The sequence below is a fragment of the Perognathus longimembris genome, chromosome 2 (genome assembly GCF_023159225.1).
Source record: "Perognathus longimembris pacificus isolate PPM17 chromosome 2, ASM2315922v1, whole genome shotgun sequence".
Lineage (NCBI taxonomy): Eukaryota > Metazoa > Chordata > Mammalia > Rodentia > Heteromyidae > Perognathus > Perognathus longimembris.
Window position 1 is genome coordinate 154,819,070 of NC_063162.1, and position 25,980 is coordinate 154,845,049.

The 25,980-nt window shown below is 45.8% G+C and overlaps 1 long non-coding RNA gene across 1 annotated transcript; it reads right to left on the reverse strand.

The window, feature by feature from the left end:
- Window positions 1-354: 354 nt before the first annotated feature.
- LOC125345908 lies at window positions 355-25,980 on the reverse strand. Its single transcript, XR_007209813.1, has 3 exons — window positions 25,928-25,980; window positions 15,151-15,154; window positions 355-474 (listed from the first exon to the last, which is right to left on the reverse strand). It is a non-coding gene; the product is annotated as an uncharacterized LOC125345908 (long non-coding RNA).

Genomic DNA, 25,980 nt, shown 5'->3' on the forward strand with positions numbered 1-25,980 from the left:
TTCCTGAGCTCCGAGGATGGTGTGTTGCAGCAGAGGGCAGGTATGGGGTGGGGCAGAGGAGGTGGGAAGCTCTCTGTCTGCCTGCCCCAGGAGGACTGGATCCTTTCTCCCACCAGGCTGTCTCCTCCAGAGTCAGAGGGAGGCAGCAGTGACTACTGCATTTTAGGCTGCTGTGGTGAGTTCCATCTGTCTGTGTTCCTCAGAAACATGGAGAACCCCAGGCCCTTTCCAGGCCTGTGGTCTTTCCTATATACAGCAGATCCCAGAAACCCAGCAAAGGGCTACTTGTGAGGAAGCTGGCCACAGTCAGAGGTGTAGACTGCTTGAGGACTCAAAGCACATTTGCTCTCTTCCATTCTGGGCAGGCAGCAGGCTCTCCTGAAAGTTCCAGAACTCTGACCTGGCTAGCTGCTTCATGTTCATATTGAGGAAAGTGGATTATGCCCCTGTTGCTGAGTGTTGGTGGGCTTGGGCCTTCTGAGAAGGATCACTTGCACAGTGTACAGAAGCCCTTCTGTTGATGGAGTAGGAGCCACTCATCAATCCTCAGTTCTGTGGGGAAGCGTCCCTACCCCTAACATCATGACACCCAGCCTCTTTCCTCCCTTTCCACCCCAGGCCTGTCTGAGAAGGGTGTGGATACACATCTGTTCTATGCTCCCCCCTTTAAAGGCCCAACCAGGGCTCTATGGACACAGGTGAGATGCCATGACCAGGTGGAACAGCCTTGTCATGCATCTTCCTGAGTCACATTCCCAACTGAGTTTACAAGGGATATCTTGGCTCTTCCAAAGTATAGATGACCAAGCTCTGGGTCCTGCTGATGCAGCATTATCAGGGTAGAGGCTCACCAGATTCAGAAAGTTATACCTCTTACTTGTCTTAATTTTCCCACTGCCCCTGAGATTGAGAGCTGTGACCAGGGATGGCAGACAGACTGAAACAACCCCTGGCGGTAGCCATGGCCTGTGAAGGGCCCTGCTTCCCACGAAACCGTGTTGGGTGACCTTGAGGAAGGCACCCATGGTCTGGAGAGAATGTAGAAAGAATAACATTTATGTGTTGTTTCCCTAGGGTTGCTATGACAAGGCACTGCACACTGGGAGCTATGGAGATCTTCTTTCATAGCTCTGAAGTCCAGCAGTGTGAAAGCAAGGTGTATTTTAGGCCACATTCCCTTGGGAAGTGCAAGGGCATGGTGTGTTCCAGGTCTTGTCCAGGTTTCTAAACCTGTGAAGGAATAGTGTAGTTTCTAGAGTAAGTCCCCTGTGTGCAGTTCTGTGATTGAGTTTCTACTTTTTTTTCCCCAGTCCTGGGCCTTGGACTGAGGGCCTGAGCACTTTTTGCTTCTTTTTGCTCAAGGCTCGCAGTCTGCCACGTGATCCACAGTGCCACTTCTGGCCGTTTTCTATATATGTGGTGCTGAGGAATTGAACCCAGAGCCTCATGTATATGAGACAAGCCCTCTTGCCACTAGGCCATACTCCCAGCCCCAGTTTCCACCTTTTAAGGGGCACAATAATAGTGGTTTAGGGAGTGGGAGTGAGGGAACAGAAGACACTGTACACAAGAAGTGGCTTAGGGATGACCCTAACAACACTTGCCAAGAGCCCATTTCTGTATATGGTCACATTCATAGGTACTCAGTGGTGAGAACTTCCACATATGAATTTAGGGGACACACCCATTACAATGCCACTGCTGGTGGTCCCTACCTTTAGTTTCCTTCCTGGGAACCCAGGCAGATCCCTGCTTTCCCTTACTACTGGACTTTGGATGATACAGTGATAATTCAGTGAGTGCTGGGGACATTGAAGTTTGGAACAGGATCAGACAGAGCCTAGCCTGTCTCTGGGCACTGAGACATTGGGATTCTTCCTTGGGGCTTCAAGTTTCCCTGTGACCTGGGCAGAAAGTAGTTGTAGCTACAGGCTCCCTAAGGCCAAAGCCTTTCCTAGATAAGGTAGGCATTGCTCTTGTGATCTGCAGAGATGGCAGAGTTTCCTGGTGAACCTCAGTGGCCAGATCCTGGTCGGTGGGAGCAAGGCATGCCCAGAATAGGTCTTTAGCATGCAGAGTGGGAGAGGTATGGGCAGAAGAGAGGAGCAGCCATCCTCATGTGTAACCAAGTGTAAGACACCAGTGTGGATCCACTTCCGCAGCCACACAGACACCTGTGGCCTCCTTTGCTCCCATGAGGCAGGATGCAGAAGGAGATGTGTCAACACGCATTTTAGCCATAAATGATGCCACGTCGACTGGCTGTTTACTCATTTCCTGAAAAAAGGTTATGAATGATCTTACTCAGTTAAAATGTCTCTTTTGACCTTAGTTTTAAAGGGACTCCATCTCTTAGATGAGAAATGGGGCTCTGTTTCTCCCACAGATTTTCCTTATTTTCTGGCTGAAGTATAAACTCTCCATCAGTTCACATGATACAGAAGGACTTCAACACTGTAGTGATGCACACTGTCCATGTTGAGTGTCTATTTGTCTTAGATACTTTACTTGTTTCCATCAAATTGCTGTTGTGCATAATGTTGCTAAACATTTATATATTCACACATGTCTGTGTGAATGTTTTCACTTGTATCAGTTTATGTAGGAATGGAATTGCTGGATCCTTTGGAAATTCAAGTGTTAGCATTTGTTTCACATGTACCAAATTGTTTTCCACAGTTGGTGCATAATTTCACATTTCTATGAACAATGTCCATCTCTTTATATTTTCTCACCAATACTTGATCATTTTTACATGTTTTTTTCTGTTTCTGAAGTGATGTCTTATGGTTTTGACTCTTCTCTCATGGGTAATGATGATGAATGAGTTTTTCTTTTTGGGGGCGGGGTAGGTTTTCACTGTTTGGCCTTGAACTCATGATCTCCAAGGCACACCAGATGGCTGCAACCAACCAAGAGAGCATGGCACAACTTGATTGTGGGGTCCTGCTCACCTTTGGGGTTGCTAGGGTATATGAAGGCATGTGTGAAGCCACTGGTGTTGGAGGGTGACTGAATCTGTGCAGAGAGGCTTTCCATGTCCATCTACAGAGACATGGAGGTGCAGGCTCACAGTATCTGGCTCTAAGGAGATGCTGTCCATCTTGAGCACACCTACACAAGGGCATCCATGAGCGTCTAGCCTCTACTGGTACCCACTGAGCACTGGAGCTTCAGAGGCTAAACAGCAGCTGTCAGGAAAGGTCACGGTGATGTTTGGGCTGGACCAACCTGAAGCCTGGAGATTAGTAGGTGACAGAAAATCCACTAGCCATCAAAGAGAAGTCTGATAAGTTGAACTTCTTCAAAGGAAACCAGTACAAACCTCCTAAGATTTCCAAGACAAGCTGCCAAATTTTCCAGAGACAAAGCACCCAAGATAGGCTGCCAAACTCTTCAGAGACAAATCACCCGTTAACTCTGAAGTACGGCGATTCAATAAATTTATAATAAACCATTGAATGACCTGAGAGATACACAGTCCAAAGATGTGAACAAAGAAAGAAATGTAACTACTTGTTGAAGCTCCATAGTTTATTGTAGGTATTAGTAAGGAAACTGCCCAGTAGTTCTGAGTTCATCTACCATTTCTACATTCTAAATTACATTTTAGGGTTGGCTATTGAATCCTGGCTACTCACACGTGCTAGCCAAGTCTTCTTGAATGACTTTTACATTTAGTTAATTTCTACATTCTCAGTGCAAAATTTGGAAAGCTATTGTAGAATTAAAAGAGATGTCTTATGCTGTGACCCATTCATTCTACCTTTAGGTATTTCCCCAATAGTTGGTCTATGCTCTGTGCTCAGTGACTCCCTCAGTGCTTCAATGAGAAGGCACCCAAGAGAATATCAGTAGGAACCTGTGCAAATTGTCCATACAGAGTCAGAGTGGGGCTCTATGGTGCTGTCCCAAGTGTTAGGGCACCCTCTGCTGTTTACTTGGCAAATGACAGGTGTGACATGTGAACATGTGTGGAACAGTGTTTTTTTTTCGTTTTTTTAAAAATTCTGTGTGTGGGTGCTGTTGATAAGGATTGAATTTAGGACTTGGGTGCTGTTCTTTAGCTTTTCTACTTAAGATTGTGCTGTACTGCTTGAGCCACAGCCCGTCTTCTGGCTTCATTTTGTCCAAGTGTGTGTGTGTGTGTGTGTGTGTGTGTGTGTGTGTGTGTGTGTGTGTGTATTTGTTATTTTGTCTCCGTGTTTTCCAGCATGAATTTTATCTTTAAAGATCTCCTTACTCTGTTTCTAGAGTATTATTTGGACAAGCAGGGATGAGGTCAGAGTGAGGGAAGGAAGAAGGCAGGGAGGGAGAGGGAGAGTACAGGTTTTTCATTCTTTTTTGTAGTTTTTGAGGGAGCATGATGCTCCAAATAAACTAATCTTGGATGGAAGCTTTTTGTGAAGTTAGCATTTGTTGCCTATGAATGCCTGGCCATTGTTTTCCATGGCTGTTTGCCTGTCTCCCTGTTTTAAATTTTTGAAAGAAATACTGGTTGATGAAGTCAGGAGAAGATTTAATGTTTTAATTTAAATTCATCCTTCACCAAGTAGATTGCTGTAAAGGTCTAACAGAGACCCTTGTGATAAAAAAAAAGGTATTTCCCCGTTCTATCTGGAAAATGGAATACTCAACAAACACCAATAAAAACCCAGCCTGTTTATTCTTGTTTAGTTTTCCTCTCTTGTCTTGTTTGTCCTCCTCCCTGTTCTCCCTCCCCTTGCCCCCTCATCTGCCAAGCCTGATGGTGACAGTAATCTGGGATGCATGGAAGTGGCCATGTGATGCACCTAGCCGCCATCCCTAACAAGTGACCGCCGAAGCTCCAGGCCTGCTTGTGCCAGTGGGTTCCACAGTTCTAGGGGCAGCAGAGACCCTTAGAGCCTTTATAAAATACTCCATTTCTTAACTGGTAATTACAATAAGACTTAAAATGTTTAGACTGAGATATAGTCTTATTTTCTATTTTTCACTACACAAATGAGCCACCATCTTCTGAAGTCCATATGTTTCACTTAGCTCAAAAGAGCCATAAGGTCCTCTGTGGGCTCTCTCTCTCTCGACTTCCCCTCACTTGGGGGGGGAAGGGGCTTATCCGCCCCTTCCTGGGTGGTCCTTTATCGCTCTCACATGGGAGCGATGGCCACAGGTAGGCTCGTCTCTCTCTCTCTCTACTTCCCCTCGCTTGGGGGGGGAAGGGGCTTGTCCACCCCTTCCTGGGTGGTCCATTATTGCTCACGAGGTCATTCTCTCTACCTGTCCTGAACTCTGGGGTCTATAAGCACAATGCAATTTCCAATCCATCCCCAGTGCAGTGGCTATTCCCTGACTTACTTTTGAGATGAAAGCCGGTCTGTTGTCCGACCCAATGGTAGATGGGAAGCCATACCTGGGTAGGATTTCTTCCAGGATCTTCTTAGCCACTATATTCGCAGTCTCATGCTTTGTTGGATAGGCTTCAACCCATCCTGAAAAGGTGTCTACAAAAACTAGCAAATATTTGTATCCAAATTTTCCAGGTTTGATTTCTGTGAAATCTACTTCCCAATATACGCCTGGCCTATCCCCACAGAGGCGAGCTCCTGTAGTCATGCTTTGTTGATTGGGGGCATTGGTAAGCTGACAGGCCTTGCACCTTTTAACAATATCTTCAATAAGTTGATTTCCTTGTCTAATTTTCACTTTGGAGTATCGGAGTAAGTTCTGCATTCTTCGGGTTCCCATGTGAGAATCCCGGTGGATTCTTTTAAGGATCCCCTTACCCAGCCTTTGTGGCAAGATAAGTTTCCCTTCACCAGTTTTCCACCAGTCATCGTTTCCTTCTCTGTCTGGGGTTTTGTGGGCCATGGGAATTTTTTTTTATCCACTCCAAGTCTTCTTGGGAATACTGGGGTACAGGAGGCAAAGCTCGTGGTCCTGGATCTACTAGAGTCAATACTTCTGCTCTGGGCTGGAGGGCTGCTTCCTTAGCTGCCTGGTCAGCCAGATTATTCCCTCTAGTCACCGAATCAACTCCCTTTTGATGACTCAGACAGTGCATAATGGCAATCTTTGCTGGTTCCCATAGGGCCCGGATGAGGCTTAAAATCTCCTGCCTGTTTCTAATGGCCTTTCCTTCAGCTGTCAGTAGCCCCCTTTCTTGGTAGATGGCTCCATGGACGTGTACGGTGGCAAAAGCGTACCGGCTGTCTGTATAGATATTTAGTCTCATTCCTTTTCCCATCTGTAAAGCTTTTGTTAGTGCCACTAGTTCTGCTCTTTGTGCAGAAGTCCCCTGAGGGAGTGCCTCTGCCCACACTATCTCAGTGTCCGTAGTAACCACCGCACCTGCATACCTTTTTCCATCCCGAATGAAGCTGCTGCCATCGGTGAACCAGGTGTGCTCGGCATGTGATAGCGGTAAATCCAGCAAGTCTGGCCGGAGGCTATGTGTTTGGGCCAAGATCTGCTCACAATCATGCAGGGGCGCTTCCAGATCCGGATCCGGCAGCAGAGTTGCTGGGTTTAATGCTGTTGGTACACAGAAGCTGATACGTGCCGGGTTAAGTAACAAGGTTTGGTAATGGACCATGCGGACATTGCTCATCCATTGGTCGGGCGGTTGTTTTAGCCCCCCCTCTAGAGCATGTAGAGTGGCCACAGTCAGATTCTGTCCCAGAGTCAACTTATCTGCATCTTTTACCAAGAGGGCTACTGCAGCTATTATTCTTAAGCACGGAGGCCACCCAGCAGCGACAGGATCCAATTTCTTTGACAAGTAGGCAACCGGTCGTCTCCAGGGCCCAATTGGCTGGGTGAGCACCCCTTTTGCTATTCCTTTCTTTTCAGCCATGAACAATGTGAATGGTTTATTCATGTCAGGTAGGCCTAAGGCTGGGGCTTCTAGAAGACTTTTCTTGATTGCCTCAAAGGCTTTTTGCATCTGCTCAGTCCAATGAAATTCTGGGAGGTTTTTGGTGGCTTCATATAGAGGCTTGGCCATCTCACTGAACGCAGGTATCCACAGCCGGCAAAAACCCGCTGTTCCCAGGAACTCTCTGACTTGCCTCGCTGACTTAGGCACAGGAATTTTTAGCACAGTCTCTTTACGTGCATCTGACAGCCAATGCTTGCCCTCTTTTAATATGAAGCCCAGATAGGTAGGTGACTTCAGGTTTACAAATTTGTGCCTTTTTAGTGGAGGCCCTATAGCCCAAATTGCCAAGAGTCTTTAAGAGCCTAGCTGTTCCCTTTAGACAACTATCCTTGTCTGGAGCAGCTATTAACAAATCATCTACATATTGCAATAGACTTATTTAAGTATTTTGGGAGCGGTACTCACTCAGGTCTTCATGTAACGCCTCATCAAAGATTGTAGGCGAATTCTTGAATCCTTGAGGCAACCTGGTCCAGGTCAATTGACCGCTTATCTCGATTTCAGGATTGTGCCAAGTAAATGCAAAGTAGCTTTGGCTCTGTGAGGCTAAGGGCAGGCTAAAGAAAGCATCCTTTAGACCCAACACAGTATACCACACATGGCTCGTTGACAGGGAGCTCAGCAGGGTATATGGGTTTGGGACTGTTGGATGAATGTCCATTACTCTCTTGTTAACTTCTCTCAAGTCTTGCACTGGTCTGTAATAATTGGAATTAGACTTTTTTATAGGCAACAATGGAGTATTCCAGGCTGACTGGATGGGCTTCAGAACTCCTAAATCTAACAATTTTCTGATGTGAGGAGTGATCCCCTTCTTTGCTTCTAGTGACATAGGGTACTGGCAAACTCTTACTGGGTCAGCCCCGGCTTTAAGTTCCACAAAGATTGGAGGATGATGTTTTGCCAGTCCCATTCCCCCAGTTTCTGCCCATGCTTGGGGAAATGCCCGTAGCCACTCATTTTCTGGAGACTCAGGCTTGAGATGCTGGTATAGCCTATACTCTTCTTCTAACTTGCTACTTATTAGTATACTAACAGGCTTTTCTCTTGAGTTCGTCACAGAAGCCCCACTGCCTGTGAACTGTATCTGAGCTTTCATTTTCGTTAAGAGATCACGTCCAAGCAATGGATAGGGGCAGTCAGGGATGACTAAAAACGAGTGGGTTACCTGGCCCACTCCCAAGTCCACTGTTCTTCGAGTACTTCATTTATAGGGTTTAGTGCCCATCGCACCTTGGACCCATGTTGTTTTAGTGGACATCGGCCCTCTCAGGGCTAGTAATACTGAATTTTCTGCTCCCGTATCTACAATGAACATGACTGGATTCCCCTCCACTTTCAATGTTATCCTGGGCTCAGGGAGGGGATCTGAGCCCCGACTCAGTCACTGTCCTCAGCCATCTCTAAGGTTGACAACACTCTTGATCCTACTTTATGTTTTTCCTCCTTTTTCTGGGCTACCTCTGGGCAGTTTTTTTTTTTTTTTTGCCAGTCCTGGGCCTTGGACTCAGGGCCTGAGCACTGTCCCTGGCTTCTTCCCGCTCAAGGCCAACACTCTGCCACCTGAGCCACAGCGCCCCTTCTGGCCGTTTTCCATATATGTGGTGCTGGGGAATCGAACCCAGAGCTTCATGTGTAGGAGGCAAGCATTCTTGCCACTAGGCCATATTCCCAGCCCCTCTGGGCAGTTTTTGATCCAATGCCCCTCCTTCTTGCAATAGGCACATTGATTCTTCCCCACCCTTGATTGGGGTTTGGGCTCCTACTCCTTACATGGAGAGGAGGACTGTCTAAAGTTTCCTGCCTGCATAGAGGTCAGGATTTCCCTGAGTTCCTTCTTGTATTGTGCCTGTTGTTGTTCCAAAATCCTAGCCAGACTCCTTTCCTGTCTTTGTTCTCCTGTTTCTCTCTTATTATAAACCTTTTCCGCCACTGCTACTAGATCCCTAACAGATTTTTTCCCCAAGCCTTTCTAGAGCCTGCAATTTCCGCTTTATGTCCGGTGTGGCTTGATTTATGTAGGCAAACAATCATCTGAGCAGATTCCTGGGTCTCAAGATCATACGGGGTGTATTGACTAAAGGCTTCCATAAGCCGCTCAAGGTATGCTGCCGGACTTTCACTTTCTCCCTGTCTGATATCATAAACTTTGGCCATATTGGTAGGTCGTCGAGCCGCCGCCTTGAGACCTGCCAGCAGAGCCTGGCGATAGACAAGGACTCGCTCCCTATCTTCAGCCATATTGTAGTCCCATGCTGGTCGGGTCTCAGGAAAATAGGTAGCAATCAAGGCAGGATCCGTGACGGGTGCTCCGTTGGGGCCGGGGATAAGTCTCCGGGCCACTTCTTGGATACGACCTCTCTCCTCAGTGGTGAAAAGGACCTGTAAAAGCTGGCTACAATCATCCCAAGTGGGCTGGTGAGTGAAAAGTATGGTTTCAAACAAGCGAATTAAGTCCCGAGGTTTCTCAGGAAAGGGGGCATTTTGGGCACGTCAATTGTAAAGATCACTAGTAGCAAATGGCCAGTATTGGAATTGTTGTTGACCATCTGCATCCACAGGACTTATAGGGCGTAGGGGAAGGGCAACAGAATTATGAAGAGATGTAATTCTTTGGCGCTGGCGAGTTGATTGAGCGGGGCCCTCCAGGGCAGAGAGCACAGCTGAAACATCTTCCTCAGAGTCCTCCTCTTGGAGAGTTAACTGGGGTGGGGCGTATGGAGGGGGAAGCATTTCCTCATCCGTGCTTCCTCCCTGGAAGACAGGTGGATATAATTTCTTCTCTCCCCTCTTAGGTTCTCTATTGTCACCCTGTGTCTTTTGTGTGAATATTGGGGTAGGGGAAGGAGTGGAGGAGGGAGTTGGTAAGAAAGGCCGAACCCAAGCTGGAGTGTCCCTGTCAACTAGTTCCCTCCAGGTGTCTATATAAGGAATCTGGTCTATATAGCCTGAACGAGGGGCTTCGATTAGGCTTTGTAAGGTACTGATCTTAATGATGTCAAAGCTTCCCTCAGGTGGCCAATTTGCTCTCTCAAGGGTGGGCCATTCTGACTTGCACAGGGTAAACCATTTTTCCGTCTTAAGTGCCACACTTCGGTTCTGAGCTATCTCCTTGATCTCCCTCCAGTGAGCTAGAGTAAAATCTAGGGGGCTAGATGGAGGTCCCCAAGATAGAACGTTATCCATAGCTCTGATCAGATGTTTAGTCCAAAAGGCTACAAAAGAAAAGAAACCAAAACAATACAGAAGGAAAAAAACATAGGCAAGATCAAGAACAAGAAAAACTGGAGATTTCCCAAGTTGGCCCACACATCCTCCTGCAAGGATGCAGAAAGAGTGAATTCAAGTTGAAAGTGGGGCTCCAGAGATCCCCCTTTAAGGGTGAGGAGTCTGGGACATCCCCCAGTCTCCCCAGGATTGTCGAGTAAGTGCATCTGCTTCGACAACCCCTTCAAGAAATAAGCAAAAGCAAGACAAACAAATAGGCACATTACAGGACAAGACAAATGAACAGGGCTGTTTTCTTACCTTCGGAGTCTGGGCTCTCGGGGGTCTCTGGGGCTATCCTGGACGAAACCCCAAATGTTGTGCCAAGTCACGAAACCACCACCAAGACCACCGAGACTCAGACATTCCGAAATGCAAAAGCAAGGCAAGGCTTTATTTAAGCGAGCCTGCAACTCGGGCCTCGTCCTACCCACCAATACAGCGGAGGCTAGGAGGGAGCCATGAGCTGTGATTACACAGGGCTTATAAAGGCAAAGAACAAGGTTACAACAATCAGCTGTTCAAGCAAGCAAGATTAGGACACAGGTACAAATCTGATTGGCTCAGGGTTCAATTCTAAAATTGGGTTCACGTGGTAAAATGGGGTTCACGTGGTAAAATGGGGCCTGACTTCAAAGTCTGGCACTTCAGTATTATCATATAAAAAAGGGACAGGAAAATGTACAGAAGTTAAAAATGCTTCTGAGTCTTAAGAGTCATGTACTACATAAACAAGATTCAGAGGGAAGGGTGACATTACAGTAGCTGCGTGCATCAGGTTTTAAGATATTTTTGCTGTAATGATTACTTTTTATAATTAAAATGACACAGAAGTGTTAATTTATTTAAGAAAAAGTAACTTAGAAATGCAATACTGAAATTTTGGCCTGAAACAGACCACAGCAAATTTTTGTCTATTTTTTGCTTTTGCTGATAAAGTGTCATTTTAGTATTAACATTTTAAGGTTAAAATGTATGTACAGAAATATTTGTAACTGTATATGAACTTCATTTTGACTGAATTTTCTCTTTCAAAAGTACAGAAATTTAATGCTTTACAAAGTTAAAAACATATTTGCAACAAAGAATATATATATATATGTAATTAAGAATGGATATCCAGAAAAGTTACCCTTTAAAAACATAAAAATAAAATAGAATTCTCATTTTTTCTATTAATTTTCTATAGTCCAAGGCCACTGGTCTCTTTAATGCAATTGCCAAAAATTTGTGGATAACTTACAAGGCATGTTTTACACGGAAAGCATGAAAGTTTTGGAAAAATAATTTTAAAAGTAAGCCATGACAGAGCTGGTGCCCTGAGGCGGGAGTGGCCTTTAATCCTAGGTACTCAGGAGACTGGGATCTAAGGATTGTGGTTCAAAGGCAGCCCCAGCAGGAAAGCCAATGAGAATCTTAGCTCCAAGTAATCACCTAAAAGGTGGGGAGGGAGCTGCAGCTCAAATGGTAGAGTGCTAGCCTTGAGCAGAGAAGCTCAGAGACAGTGCCTAGGACCTGAGTATAAGCCTCAGCACTGACACACACACACACACACACACACACACACACACACACACACACACACACAAGCCAGGAACTTTCTGGGCAGTTTTGGGGCTCAACAAATTGGCAATGAAACATGAAAATGAGATTGCATCAAACTGAAAAGTTTCTGCGCAGCAAAAGACATAGTTACTAAGCTAAAAAGGCAGCCTACAGCATGGGAGATCTTTATCTTTTGATAAGAGCCTAATATCCAGAATATACAAGCAGCTAGCCCCCCCCCATTAATTGCCCAATGTGAAAAAGGGTTAAATAGAGACTTATCAGAAGGAAAAGTAAGAATGGCCTCTTTACACATGAGAAAATGTTCAACATAAAGAAAATGCAAATCCATAAAGAAAATGCAAATCAAAACTGTATTTATTGGGAAAAAATGAAGAGGGAGTAACACTGTTCGACAAGAAATGTAGTCATTACCTTATGTAACTGTAACCCCTCTGTACATCACCTTTACAGTAAAATTTTTTTACAATACAATTTAATTAAATAAAAAAACTATATTTAGATTTCATCTCACACCACTTAGATTGGGCAGCATAGAGAAGACGAGCACTAAAAAATGTTGGTGGGGATTCTGGGGGGAAAAGGAATCCTGGTGCACTGTTGGAGGGGATATAAAATAGTGAAACCACACTGGAAGTCACTTTGAAGATTCCTCAAAACACTAAATATAGAACTTCCCTATGACCTAATGATAGCACTTTGGGGCATCTACCTAGAACATTGCAAGTCAGGATATGGTAAAGACACTTGAACATGCATACTCCTTATGGCACTATTCATGATAGCCAAGGCATGAAACTAGACCAGATGCCCTATAATGGATCAATGAGTCAAGAAAATAAGATATTTGGATACAGATAGATAGATATGTAGATACAAATTTTACTTATCTGCTAGAAAGAAAAATATTATATCATTTGCAGGGAAACAGATAGACCTAGAAAAATTATGGTAAGTGAAGTAAGTCAGGTGCAGAGAGACAAACATCACTTTTTATTGTTGGTGGTGGTCATGGGTCTTGAACTCAGGTCCTTGGCACTGTCCCTGAGCTTTTTCACTCAAGGCTAGTGTTCTATTATGAGCCACATCACTACTTCCAGTTTTCTAATAGTTAATTGGAGATAAGAATCTCATAAAAATACAGCGGGAGACCCCACGGACACAAGACAGGGTGCGGACCAAGACACACACCGGCAGCGATGAGAAGTTCGGGTCCACACCGGATTCGGACAAGGGAACCCAGCGCGGCAGAAAGAGGGATCCGGGGAAGCCACCACGACACTTCGCCAACCCCTGAAGGGCCAACGGCTGCGCGGGACACACACACAGAGCAGCAACTGTGAGTGCCCCATTATCCCCTCCCCCAACGGGAGACCAGCTATCAGAGACCCAAGCCCGACAAAGAAGCTAGATCTCCCTCCCTCCCCCTCCCCACCCCAAGGGAACAAAGAATCCCCAAATCAGGTGGGAAGCTCCCATCAGGCGCTGGGAAGTCAGTTTAGCAGGGGAAGGGCGGAGTAGCCCCAAGGCCCCACAGGTTCCTGAACTGGCAGAACCGGCCCCGCCCCTTCCCAACAGGGGCCGGGAGACGGCCGGCTGTGCAAGCCCCACCCGAGGCGCCTGGAGCTCGAAGACTCTTACAACTAAAATCACAGGCGCTGGTGGGCAATACCAGCCAGCAGGGTCACCTGAGCCTGATCACGTCCCCCCTCTCACAGCGGAGGCGAGGCCTGAGGGTGCCAAGCCACACCCGGACAGTCGATCCCACTGGGCCCCACACATACCGCCTCCCCCAATGGACTCGCGGGAGGGCGCAAGCACAACCCAACAACCCAGGACTCGCTCTGGGAGGCATATCCCGCTAAAGTGCCTGTTGTAGTGGACGCACAGTGCACAGGAGGGTGGGGCCCCCGGCGACAGCGCCCGCTCTGGTAGTCGCACCCTGCACTGGTGGGCAGGGCCACAGCGGCAGCACCTGCTGCCGTAGACACGCCTACACAGGAGGGAGGAAAGAGCTACAAACCAAACCTGAGAAGCCATCCACAGATCTCCAGATGCACAAATCACAAAGAAACATAACTCAGTTCATCAAAGGGCAAGCCAACTCGCCAGCTCCAAAAAGCAGCACGACTGAAGAGGAGATGGAGACTAAAAAAGCAAATGAGGCCATGTTAACAGGAATGATCGAAAGCATCAGAAATGAAATCAGAAAACAATTCCAGGAGTTTAGAGCGGAAATCTGGAAGGACACCCAGGAAGCCAAGAAAGAAATGGAAGCAAAAATGGATACAATGTAAGCCTCGTTTAAAGAAATGGAAGCAAAAATGGATACAATGCAAGCCGCCTTTAAAGAAAATCTCCACATCCTGAGAATTGAAATGCATGAAAAAATAGATTTAAAATATAACTCTTTAAAGGAAGAAATTTCCACGATCAGAGCTGATATGACAACCATAAATAGCTCTCTGACATCCATAAACTCCTCAATTGAAACCATAACACAAAGAGTGGACCATATGGAATCCAGAATCTCTCGCCTGGACGATGAAGCAGCTGACAACAACCAGAAAATGACCACACTCCAAGAAAAGGTGAAGCTTCAGGGAAGACTAATCCAGGAACTAATGGACAAAGACAAGAGATATAATCTGCGCATAATCGGAATAGAAGAAGGAGCCGAATACCAGAATAGAGGGCTTAATCATGTTCTCAATAAAGTTATTGCAGAAAACTTCCCCAATCTCACAGGGGACCCCATCCAGGTAACCGAAGCCTATAGGACACCTGGCATGCCAGACCCCAGGAAAACCACCCCAAGGCACATAATATTCAAGACTACAGACCTCAAGATTAAAGAGCAAATTCTGAATTCAGCCAAAGCAAAGAAGGAAACTTTTTTCAATGGGAAGAGGATTCGAATAACATCCGACTTATCCACACAAACTTACCAAGCTCGAAGTGAGTGGAAGAACACCATCCAAGTACTTCAGAATAACAATTTACAACCTCGGATCAAATATCCAGTGAAATTGGAGTTCACATTCAAAGGGAGAACCAGATCTTTCCACACCAAAGAGGAGCTAAAGGAGTATGTGAATAAAAAAACCATCCCTACAGCGAATATTAAGAGGGGAACCCCACCCAACAGAGATCGTAAAAGACACACAGACAGAATCAGAAAGAAACTTCAATAGCCAAAGTCCAGCAGAAAGACCAGCTCACTAAAGACAAGAAAAAAAAAAGAGCAAAAAGCAGCCCAACAAGAAAATGGAAGGAGAAAAAACACCCTTATCCTTGATCTCTTTAAATATAAATGGCTTAAACTCCCCGATAAAGAGGAGCAGACTGGCAGAATGGACTCGCAAACAAAAAGTTGACATCTGCTGTCTACAAGAGACCCACCTTACAGCAAGGGACAAAAACAGGCTTCGAATGAAAGGATGGAGCAAGATCTACCAAGCAAATGCACCCACCAAAACGGCAGGTGTAGCCATTCTGATCTCAGACAAGCTGGACTTCTCTTTAAAGTCCACTCAAAAAGACAAAGAAGGACACTACATATTAATACAAGGAAAAATCCAGAATCAAGAAATCAATGGTGATAAATGTATACTCACCGAACAAAAGAGGCCCTACATATGTCAAGCAAATTCTCACAGAATTACAGAGCAAGATAGACGCAAACACAATCATAGTGGGTGACTTTAATACTCCTCTCTCTCCAAGAGACAGATCCAACACCCAGAGGATTAGTAAGGGAGCTGAGGACCTAAATAACACCATTTCCCAAATGGATCTAACAGACCTATATAGAACCTTTCACCCTACAGAGACCCAATACACCTTCTTTTCAGCAGCCCATGGATCATATTCCAAAATAGACCACGTCATAGCCCACACAAAGAACCTCAGCAAATACAAAAGTATTGACGTCATCCCATTTATTATATCTGATCACAGTGGATTAAAGGTAACCCTCAACAACAAAGGAAACCACAGACACTATACACACTCTTGGAGGCTAAACCCCACGCTGCTATCTAACACTTGTGCCACAGACCAAATTAAAGATGAAATCAACGAATTCATAAGCCACAATGACAAAGAAAACACATCACAAAGAAACCTATGGGACACAGCTAAGGCAGTACTGAGGGGCAAGATCATTGCCCTCAGCACTCATATTAAAAGAATGGAAGCAGAGCAGGTGAATAACCTCACGATGAAACTAAAACAACTGGAGAAACAAGAAATGACAGAATCTAAAACGACTAGGAGGGGAGAGATAACAAAGATTAAAGAAGAGATAAATCTGATTGAAAATAGAAAGACCATTCAACAAATAAATAAGACTAAAAGCTGGTTCTTTGAGAAAATAAACAAAATTGACAGACCCCTTGCAAGACTTACAAAAAAAAGAAGAGAAGAGACTCATACATTTAAAATCAGGGACTCCACCGGAAAAATTACAACAAGTACACACGATATTCAAACAATCATAAGGAGCTATTTCCAAAACCTCTACTCAGCAAAAAACAATAATTTTACAGAAATGGATCAATTCTTAGAGAAGTACAAACTGCCCAAACTGAACCAAGAAGAAATAAATCAACTAAATAAACCAATAACTTACGGTGAGATACAGGAGGTAATCAAGAACCTCCCTACTAAGAAAAGCCCAGGCCCAGATGGATTCACCAACGAATTCTACAAAACCTTTAGTGAGGAGCTAATACCAATACTCCTCAAACTCTTCCACGAAATAGAAACAGAGGGAGAAATCCCAAACTCATTCTACGAAGCTAATATCATACTCATTCCCAAACCAGGCAAAGACCCAAAAAAAAAGAGAACTACAGACCAATATCACTAATGAACACAGACACAAAGCTCCTCAATAAAATATTAGCTAACAGGATCCAGAAATTGATCAAGAAAATCATACATCATGACCAAGTAGGCTTCATCCCTCAGTCACAAGGGTGGTTCAACATCCGTAAATCAATCAACGTAATTCACCACATAAACAGATCTAAAATTAAGACTTACATTGTTATCTCAGTTGATGCCCAAAAAGTCTTTGACAAAATACAACATCCATACCTATTAAAAGCTTTGGAGAGAATAGGAATAGATGGAACATTCCTCAAAACAATAAAAGCCATATACAACAGACCAACTGCTAATATCATATTAAATGGAGAGAAACTTAAATCATTCCCCCTAAACTCAGGAACAAGACAAGGATGCCCACTCTCCCCACTTCTGTTCAACATAGTGCTGGAATCCCTAGCCATAGCAATAAGGCAAGAGGAGGACATCAAAGGGATCCACATCGGCAAGGAAGAAATCAAGTTATCCCTATTCGCAGACGACATGATCTTATATCTGAAGGACCCAAAAAACTCAGTACCCAAACTCCTACACCTAATAAACCAATTTGGCAAAGTAGCAGGATACAAAATCAATCCACAAAAGTCAGCAGCTTTTGTGTACACCAGCAATAGACAAACAGAAAAGGAAATTATGGAAACAATTCCATTTACAGTAGCCAAAAAAAGAATAAAGTACCTAGGGATCAACTTAACCAAGGACATGACGGACCTATTCAATGAAAACTACAAAAATCTAATAAGGGAAATCAAAGAAGACACAAGGAGATGGAAAGACCTCCCATGCTCATGGGTAGGCAGAATCAATATAGTGAAAATGGCCATATTGCCCAAATTGTTATACAAATTCAAATGCAATACCTATCAAAATCCCAGCCACATTCTTCACTGAAATAGAGAAACCAATCCATAAATTCATACGGAACAGCAAAAAACCTAGAATAGCCAAAGCAATTCTAGGCAAAAAAAATAGTGCAGGAGGTATCACAATACCAGACTTCAAGCTCTACTACAAGGCCATCATAACAAAAACAGCATGGTATCGGTATAAAAACAGATCGGAAGACCAGTGGATTAGAATTGAAGACCCAGAAATAAAACCGCACTCTTACAGCCAACTGATATTCGACAAAGGAGCTAAAGACATACAATGGAATAAACATAGCCTCTTCAACTACTGGTGCTGGGAGAACTGGGCAGCCATATGCAGAAAACTCAAAGTAGACCCAAGCCTATCACCATGCACCAAGATCAACTCAAAATGGATCAAGGACCTCAACATCAGACCTGAATCCTTGAAACTACTGAAGGACAGAGTAGGAAAGACACTAGAACTTATAGGCACAGGAAGGAACTTCCTGAATAGAGTCCCAGGGGCACAACAAATAGGGGAAAGACTCAACAAATGGGACTACTACAAATTAAAAAGTTTCTGCACAGCTAAGGTCATAGCCACCAAAATAGAAAGACAGCCAACGATATGGGAAAGGATATTTACCAGCACAGCAACAGACAAAGGCCTGATATCGGTCATCTACAGAGAACTAAAAAAACTAAGCCCCTCCAAGCCCAATAAACCTATTAGGAAATGGGCAAAAGAGCTAAAGAGAGACTTCACAAGAGAAGATATAAAAATGGCAAAGAAGCACATGAGGAAATGCTCAACATCCCTGCTAGTAAAGGAAATGCAAATAAAAACAACCCTGAGATACCACCTCACCCCAGTTAGAATGGCCTATACTCTGAACTCAGGAAACAACAAATGCTGGAGGAGCTGTGGGGAAAGAGGAACCCTTCTCCATTGTTGGTGGGAGTGCAAATTAGTACAACCACTTTGGAGAACAGTATGGAGGTTTCTCAAAAAGCTCAATATAGACCTACCCTATGACCCAGCCATACCACTCCTAGGCATCTATCCTAAACAGCAAAACCCAAGATATTAAAAAGACATTTGTACTTCCATGTTTATCGCGGCACAATTCACAATAGCCAAAATATGGAAACAACCCAGATGCCCCTCCACAGACGAATGGATCCAAAAAATATGGTACTTATACACAATGGAATACTACATAGCGATTAGGAATGGTGAAATATTGTTATTCACAGGGAAATGGTCAGAACTCGAACAAATAATGTTGAGTGAGACAAGCCTAGAACACAGAAAACAAAGGGGCATGATCTCCCTGATATATGACTGTTAACAAAGGGAGATGGAGAGACAGTAGAGACCAAGTCTGTGAACACTGTATATGTTCTTGATACATTGTATATTGCATATGTGTCTACCTGACCTAGACAAGGGATGGAAAAACAGGTCGTAAGATATCACAAGAAATGTACACACTGCCCTACTATGTAACTGCACCCTCTTTGCACAACACCTTGTAAAAAAATTTATGTTCAATTAATAAAAAAATAAATTAATTAAAAAAAGCAAAACCCCACAAAAAGCAAAGGGGGGGGGGGACTAGAAATAGTCAGGCACTGCTGGCTCATGCCTGTAATCCTAGCTACTCAGGGCCCAGAGACCTGAGGATGGAAGCCAGTCCAGACAAGAAAGTCTGTGAGACTCTTTTTTTTTTTTTTTGCCAGTCCTGGGCCTTGAACTCAGGGCCTGAACACTGTCCCTGGCTTCTTTTTGCTCAAGGCAAGCACTCTGCCACTTGAGCCACAGCGCCACTTCTGGCTGTTTTCTGTATATGTGGTGCTGGGGAATCGAACCCAGGGCCTCATATATGCAAGGCAGGCACTCTTGCCACTAGGCCATATCCCCAGCCCCTCTGTGAGACTCTTATCTCCAATTAATCACAGAAAAAGCCAGACGTGGAGCTGTGGCTCAAGTGATGCTCTTTGAGCAAAAAAGTGTTTAGGGACAGTGCCCAGTCTTGTAGTTCAAGTCTAAAAGCAGAAAAACAAATAAACCAACAAAAAACTGGAAATGGATGTGTGATTCAAGTAGTAGAGTACCAGCCTTAAGCAAAAACCCAAACAAATAAAAGTACAAGGCTCTGAGTTCAAGCCCCGATATGGGCACCATTTTTTAAGTAAAAAAGTACATTGTAGGGGCTGGGAATATAGCCTAGTGGCAAGAGTGCTTGCCTCATATACATGAAGCCCTAGGTTCAATTCCTCAGCACCACATATATAGAAAACAGCCAGAAGTGGCGCTGTGGCTCAAGTGGCAGAGTGCTAGCCTTGAGCAAAAAGAAGCCAGGGACAGTGCTCAGGACCTGAGTTCAAGCCCCAGGACTGGCAACAACAACAACAAAAGAACATTGTAGATAGATTATGTAATAGATTATGGGAGCATATGACTTCAGAGATTTTATTTTGGATTCATGTAGACCAGCTATGTCAGAAATTCCAGGGGAACCCTGTTCTTTGGATGGGCTTTTAATAGAGGTAGCTTGGATCTATATCCTAGACCCTGTTATTCATCAGTTGGATGATCAGGGCTCATAATTCCAGTGTCAGCTGAGCAACTTAAGTAGAGCAGTAAGTTTTCTGTGCTAAGCTTTGTGCCTGTGGCTCACATCTGTCATCCTAACTCTTGTAGGGAATACAGCTGATTGCATCTTGATTAGGGAAACATGGTAGGAAATGTTGGGGGCAGTAGATTAGGTCAACTTGACCCCAAAATTCTGCTCTTGTAAATGGCTTGTTTAACTTGTTTGTTGCTTGCTCTACCCCCTGCGTCAAGCCCCTACATCTATGCTACATTTTTACCTTTATAAAACCCAATTTGAGGACTGCTTGGGTCACAGTGTTAGCTCCCAAGTCTGCACTGTGTCCCTGGCTGGTCAGTTCCTTTTTTGCTTCCCCAATAAATCCATCTTTTTGTTTGAGACTGTCTCTGAGTGGTGGACTCTTGGAAGAATGTGGAATCTCCTCCCTTGAGCCCCATAACACTAACTAGTGAGGGCTAAAATCAGACTAAGATCTGAGGGTCTTGGTTCAATGTAAACCCAGCTTAGCAGAAATGTTTGAAAAGGCTGAACAAAAGGTATTTCTCAAGTGGTAAAATGCCAGCTGTGAATGGAAAAGCCAAGTGAAGGTAACAAGGTCTTGAAATCAAGTCTCAGTACTAACACACACACATGAAAAAAAGAAATTGTGTACTATAGACAAGTCAAGGAGCAAAACATACAGAATTAAGGAAAAGTGTTAGAGAAGACCATAAAGGGAGATATTAAGAAAGCTTCTTTAATATCACAAGAAATGTACACACTGCCCTACTATGTAACTGTACCCTTTTTGTACAACACCTTGTCAAAAAAATTTGTGTTCAATTAATAAATAAATTAAATTAAAAAAAGAATCTCATAAAAGCCAGCCAAGTTTTAAAGTGTTTGTGAAAATGTTAAACAATAAAGTCAGTAATGCAAAACAAAGCAATGCCCAAACAAAAAGATTTGTGTGTACTGTTAAGAAATGAGTGAATGTACTCTTCTCTTTACCTGATTTATGCAAATGTAACCCCTCTACACATCACTTTTATAATAACAATAAAAATACAGTTTCCATTGGTACAGATAGTATACAGGAGTAGTTCTTTGTAGTTTTTCATTGTAATACTAAGTCTCCTCTCAGTGTAAGTAAGCATTCTTTTGCCCTGGTTTATTTGGATAGGTTTGTGTTTTGGTTCTGAAACCTTGTACTGCTCATCAAGTTGGAATATTTTTGGAAATGGACATGTAAAACATGGAAAATATGAATTGTTGCAGCAGGGTCTTGATAATTTAAAGGAAAGATCCTTCCCAGCTTTACCACAGTTGTTCTGTGAATGAATTTCTAGTACTGCTTCTTGGAATTTTCCTGAAACAGAATCTCTCAGTGCAAGGGGATTGTGCTCAGGACTGTATTGTGTGCCTGGTGATATGTTATTTCATGTGGTAGCAGCTGTCTTGAAGGTTATGGAGTTGGGTAAACAACTGTAAAACAAATCAAAACAAAAACAACTGTAGAAAACTGCAAGGTTCAGCTGACAGCTCTTAAACAGAAGTGACCTAATTGTCTTTCCTTTTTATACACATTACCAATGAAAAAGGATTTCTGCAGCTCAGATGGTTTTGTGGAAAGACTGGAAAAGATCATTTGAAACCATTAACAGTTCTAGAACTAACACTCACACCTCCCACTAAGATTTCCCACCACAAATGTACTGAGCAGTATGGAGAGACGCTGTGGATATGTTTCTAAACTAGAAATGTCTTCTGAAGGCCAAGCCTTCCTAGAGTTGGAAGAGCAATGCCTGCCTGAGGCTTTCTGGGCTCGCACTGAACATGGAAAGAGACTTGGCTCTCCCTGGGGATTCTTATTTCTTTCTCTTTTACAAACTCATCTTCTTCACCACGGGTAAGGATATTTGTTTTCACCTGTTTTGCATAAAAGGCAGGTCAAAGGTAGGCTCAGTTCACGGTTCTAAGGTCCTCCCCCGGAGGGCTCCAAGCTGTTGGATGCCACACCTGGCCGTCTCCGCCCCGTTACCTAGGTGACCCGCACACCTGGGGGCGGTTGCCTCCCCGCCCCCGAGGTCACATCCGGGCCCCACCTCCCCATCCGGGCCCCACAGGAGGCATCGCCCGGGGGCGGCTCGCTCTCGGTCCCGCCGCGTGCGCCGTGAGCGTGGGCGCCGGTCAGCGGAACGAGCTCTCTTCTCCGTCCCGAGACCGCGGGCGTCCTCCTTTCCCGGCTCCTGCCCTTCACACCTAGCAGCCATCAGGTAAGGAGTGCGCCGTGAGCCGTGACGGTAGGCGGAGGTTCTCGTCCTCCTTAGAGGGTTCTGGAACTTTCGGTGGTTGGTGTCTGGGGGAGGTGGAGTGAACTTAGTTTAACCGAGGCTCTCAACTCCAGGTGGGAAGCCCACACGGAGCCGCCGCGGCTTCTCCCGCGTTGTCCCCGGGTGTTCACCCGCCGCCTCGCCGGCCTGGTTTTTTCTTTATGACCCGCATTTGCATTGCGGGCGCCGACGGGCGGGGCGCGGGGACCCGGGTCTGGAAGGGGCGACCCCCGCCCCCATCGCCACCCGGACCCGGGGAGATCTGCCCTCCCCTCGCCGTCCTTCCAGCCCCCGCTCCCTGCCGCCGCGCGACCCCGAGCCGCCGGCACGGACCTGTGGGACGACGCGCGCCGCACCGAGTCCGGGTCCTCCCGGTTCCGGGGCGCAGGCTCGGGGGTGCTGGCTCTGCCCGCCCGGAACGCCCGCTCGGGGACGGGCGGCGCCGGGCCGAGGGCGCACCGCCCCGGGACCGGAGGCCTCTGGGCGCCGGGCGCCGCCCCTCCCCGCCCGGGGCCCGGCAGGTGCGCGCGCGCCTCCTCCACCCGCCCGGCTCTCCCGGAGCCGAGCCCAGGGCCGGCGGCGCCCCGAGCCGCGCTCCTCGCCTCCAGCGCCGGCCGCAGCTCTTCTCCCTTCTGCCGCGGCCCTGGCCTGGCGCGGGGGTCCCGGCGCCTCCCCGGAGGCAGCACCGCTGAACCTCGCGCCGTGCCGGGGAGGAGCAGAGGCGCCCGAAGGACTCCCGGCCCTCAGTGTGCTCGGAAAACGGAGAATGAGACGGAAAGGGGGCGAACTGGACGTCTGCTTTTGGTGAGTCAACACGCTGCCTAGAACCACATGCTGTTGAAAATGAACTTTTGCAAGATAGGCGATATTTTGGTTGCGCTTCAGGCGTAGGGCTCAGTGTCAATGGTAGGATTAAAGTTTGATTATGGTAACCAAACCCTAATCCATACCCTAAGCCACTCAGGAATCCTATGCCTTACTTGAAACTTTTAATTAACTAAACCCACACATTAAATGTGCCCAACACAGCAACCCTAACCCAGTCCTCAAAGCTGGGAGAGAAAATTGGTTTGCTGGTATGTTTTTTGTTCTTTCCTCCCTCTGGCCTGTTTCCCGACAGTATTGAGGGTCTGTGTGGGCTGCAGGCCTTTGTAACAGCTGGCTGCCTGCAGACTGCTAATGCTCTGATAAACACTCCAAGAATCAATCCTTCAATATGTGGCTTCTCAGATAATTTACACATATCTAATAGTATGACTGGGGTTAGGGGTCAGTTGTTGATGTCAATAAGGACTGGTGGTAGTAGGGCTACTCAGAATGGTAGTTAGCATTAAGATGTAGTTATGGTTTGGAAATAGATTAGGCAGGTGTTGGGTTTTCGATTAACTTTACAAAGCAGGTTAGTGTTAGGTACTAAATTAGGGTTAGGCTCACTATTACAGAAAGATAGTAAATGATGGTTGAGGAATGGGTCAGGCTTAGGGAATGGGTTAGGGAAGGGGATAGGGAATGTGGTAGACAAAGGATGAGGTTGGGGAGCCTGTTAGGGAAGATTTTAGGATCATGGTTTAGGAAGGGTTGAGGGTTAGGGAGTGGGTGAGAATTAACTTTGTGGAATGAGTTTTAGTTATGAAATGTGTTATGGAGTGGTTTACAAAACAAGTTATGGAACAGGTAATGCTTAAGAACGTGTTAAGGAAGGGGCTAGGGGAAGAGTTAGGTAATGTGTTCAATTGAGTGTGTTAGGTACACAGTTGTATGGATTTTGGTTAGTGAATGGCTTAGGGTGAGGCATAAGGTTGGTGAGTAGCTTAAGGTTTGGGTGTGAGTACTGGCTAGAGTTAGTGTGCATGATGGGGATCCATGTTAGGGTATGGGGTAGGGGTAGGGTTATGGTTGGGTTGAAGCTGTATTACAGTTAGGGTACATGTAAGTGTAGGGTTATGGTTAGGACATGTGTATTGGTATGGGGTAGGAGATAGGGTAGGGGTTAGAGTCTGTGAGTGGCCTCAAGATCCTCCCCAGGGTCTTGGTTTACTAGCCCTGCTTTTTCCCATGCTCTCCTTTCTGGTATCCCAGGGTTTGTCTTCCCCCTGTATTTGTCTTCATCTTGTGTCTCCCACTTATTATGCAAAAAAGTCCATTTCCTATCACTGGAAGTCCTACTTTTGAGGACTTTTGTGTAAGCTACAATTTAAAGCTTAAGACAAGGGTCCTAGCTTTGAGTAAAGCCCATCTGTACTCTCAGAAATACCTTTGAAGAACCTAGATAGTGTGGATGAAGCTGTGATGATCGGCTGGGGTTTCCCCTGGACTGTGTCATTATGTTTAAAGGCTCTGTACTCTTCCCTATGGTAATAGGGCACCTGCTAGGGTGACCCAGACCCTTGGGTGGTCTGGTTCTCTATGGTTCACCTCTCAGGAGCAGTACAGTGATGGAGGGTTAGGTCTGTGGAGAATATTTGGTGGAGTTGCTGGTACCCCGAGGGACCAGTTTCCTTTTTGTGGCAGGGCCTTATGTGCCCCCACAGAAGGATCCTGACTTTGTTTCCTGTCCTGTGTGTATACTGGCATAGGTATCCACTGTCTGTTGCTGCTTCTACAATGCTGTGGGCAGTTCTCCATCTGGTGTCTTCCTTGTCTTTGGCACCTGTAAACGTCTGCACCCAGGTATAGACTACTGAGCTAGGGCTGGGAGCAGAGAGGGACTTGAAGGGACTCCAGTTTCTGGACTGAGACCAGGCTGACATCTTGTGAGGGATAGAGTCTCTTGTGAGTATTGGTGACACTTGAGTAGTGGAATTGGACAGACAATGAAAGAGCTTCCTAGAGAAGCTGCTATTGTCAGAATGTGTCCCAGCATGCTGCCCAAATCCTTACCTGCACCCTGTCATCTGCTTCAGGCCTAGGCAGGGGCTTATAGAGCCTCTCTACAGCCTTCCAGGAACACCTTGCCAGGAACCTGGGAGGCCATCACACTGCTTACCTATAGCCAGTGCACCCCTGGCAGTCCATGGTCCTGGATGAGGAGGAAGGCACTGGGCCTGCCCACCCAGGGGTTCCTGAGCTCCAAGGATGATGTGTTGGCAGCAGAGGGCAGGTGTGGGGGGGGGCGCAGGGGAGGTGGGAAGATCTCTGTCTGCCTGCCCCAGTAGGACTAGATCCCTTTCTCCCACCAGGCTGGCTCCAGAGTCAGGGATGCAGCAGTGACTACTGCATTTTAGGTTGCTGCAGTGAGTTCTTTCTGGCTGTGTTCCACATGGAGAACTCCAGGCCCATTCCAGGCTTGTGGTATTTCCTATATCCAGCAGAGCCCAGACACCCAGCAAAAGGTGACTGTGAGGAAGGTGGCCACAGTCAGAGGTGCAGACTGCTTGAGGACTCAAAGGGCATTTTCTCTCTCCCATTCTGGACTGGCAGCAGGCTCTCCTGAAAGTTCCAGTCCACATTGTGGTGTTGGTGGGCCTGGGCCTTCTGAGAAGGATCACTTGCACACTGTACAGAAGCCCTTTTGTTGATGGAGTAGGAGCCCCTCATCAATCCTCAGTTCTGTG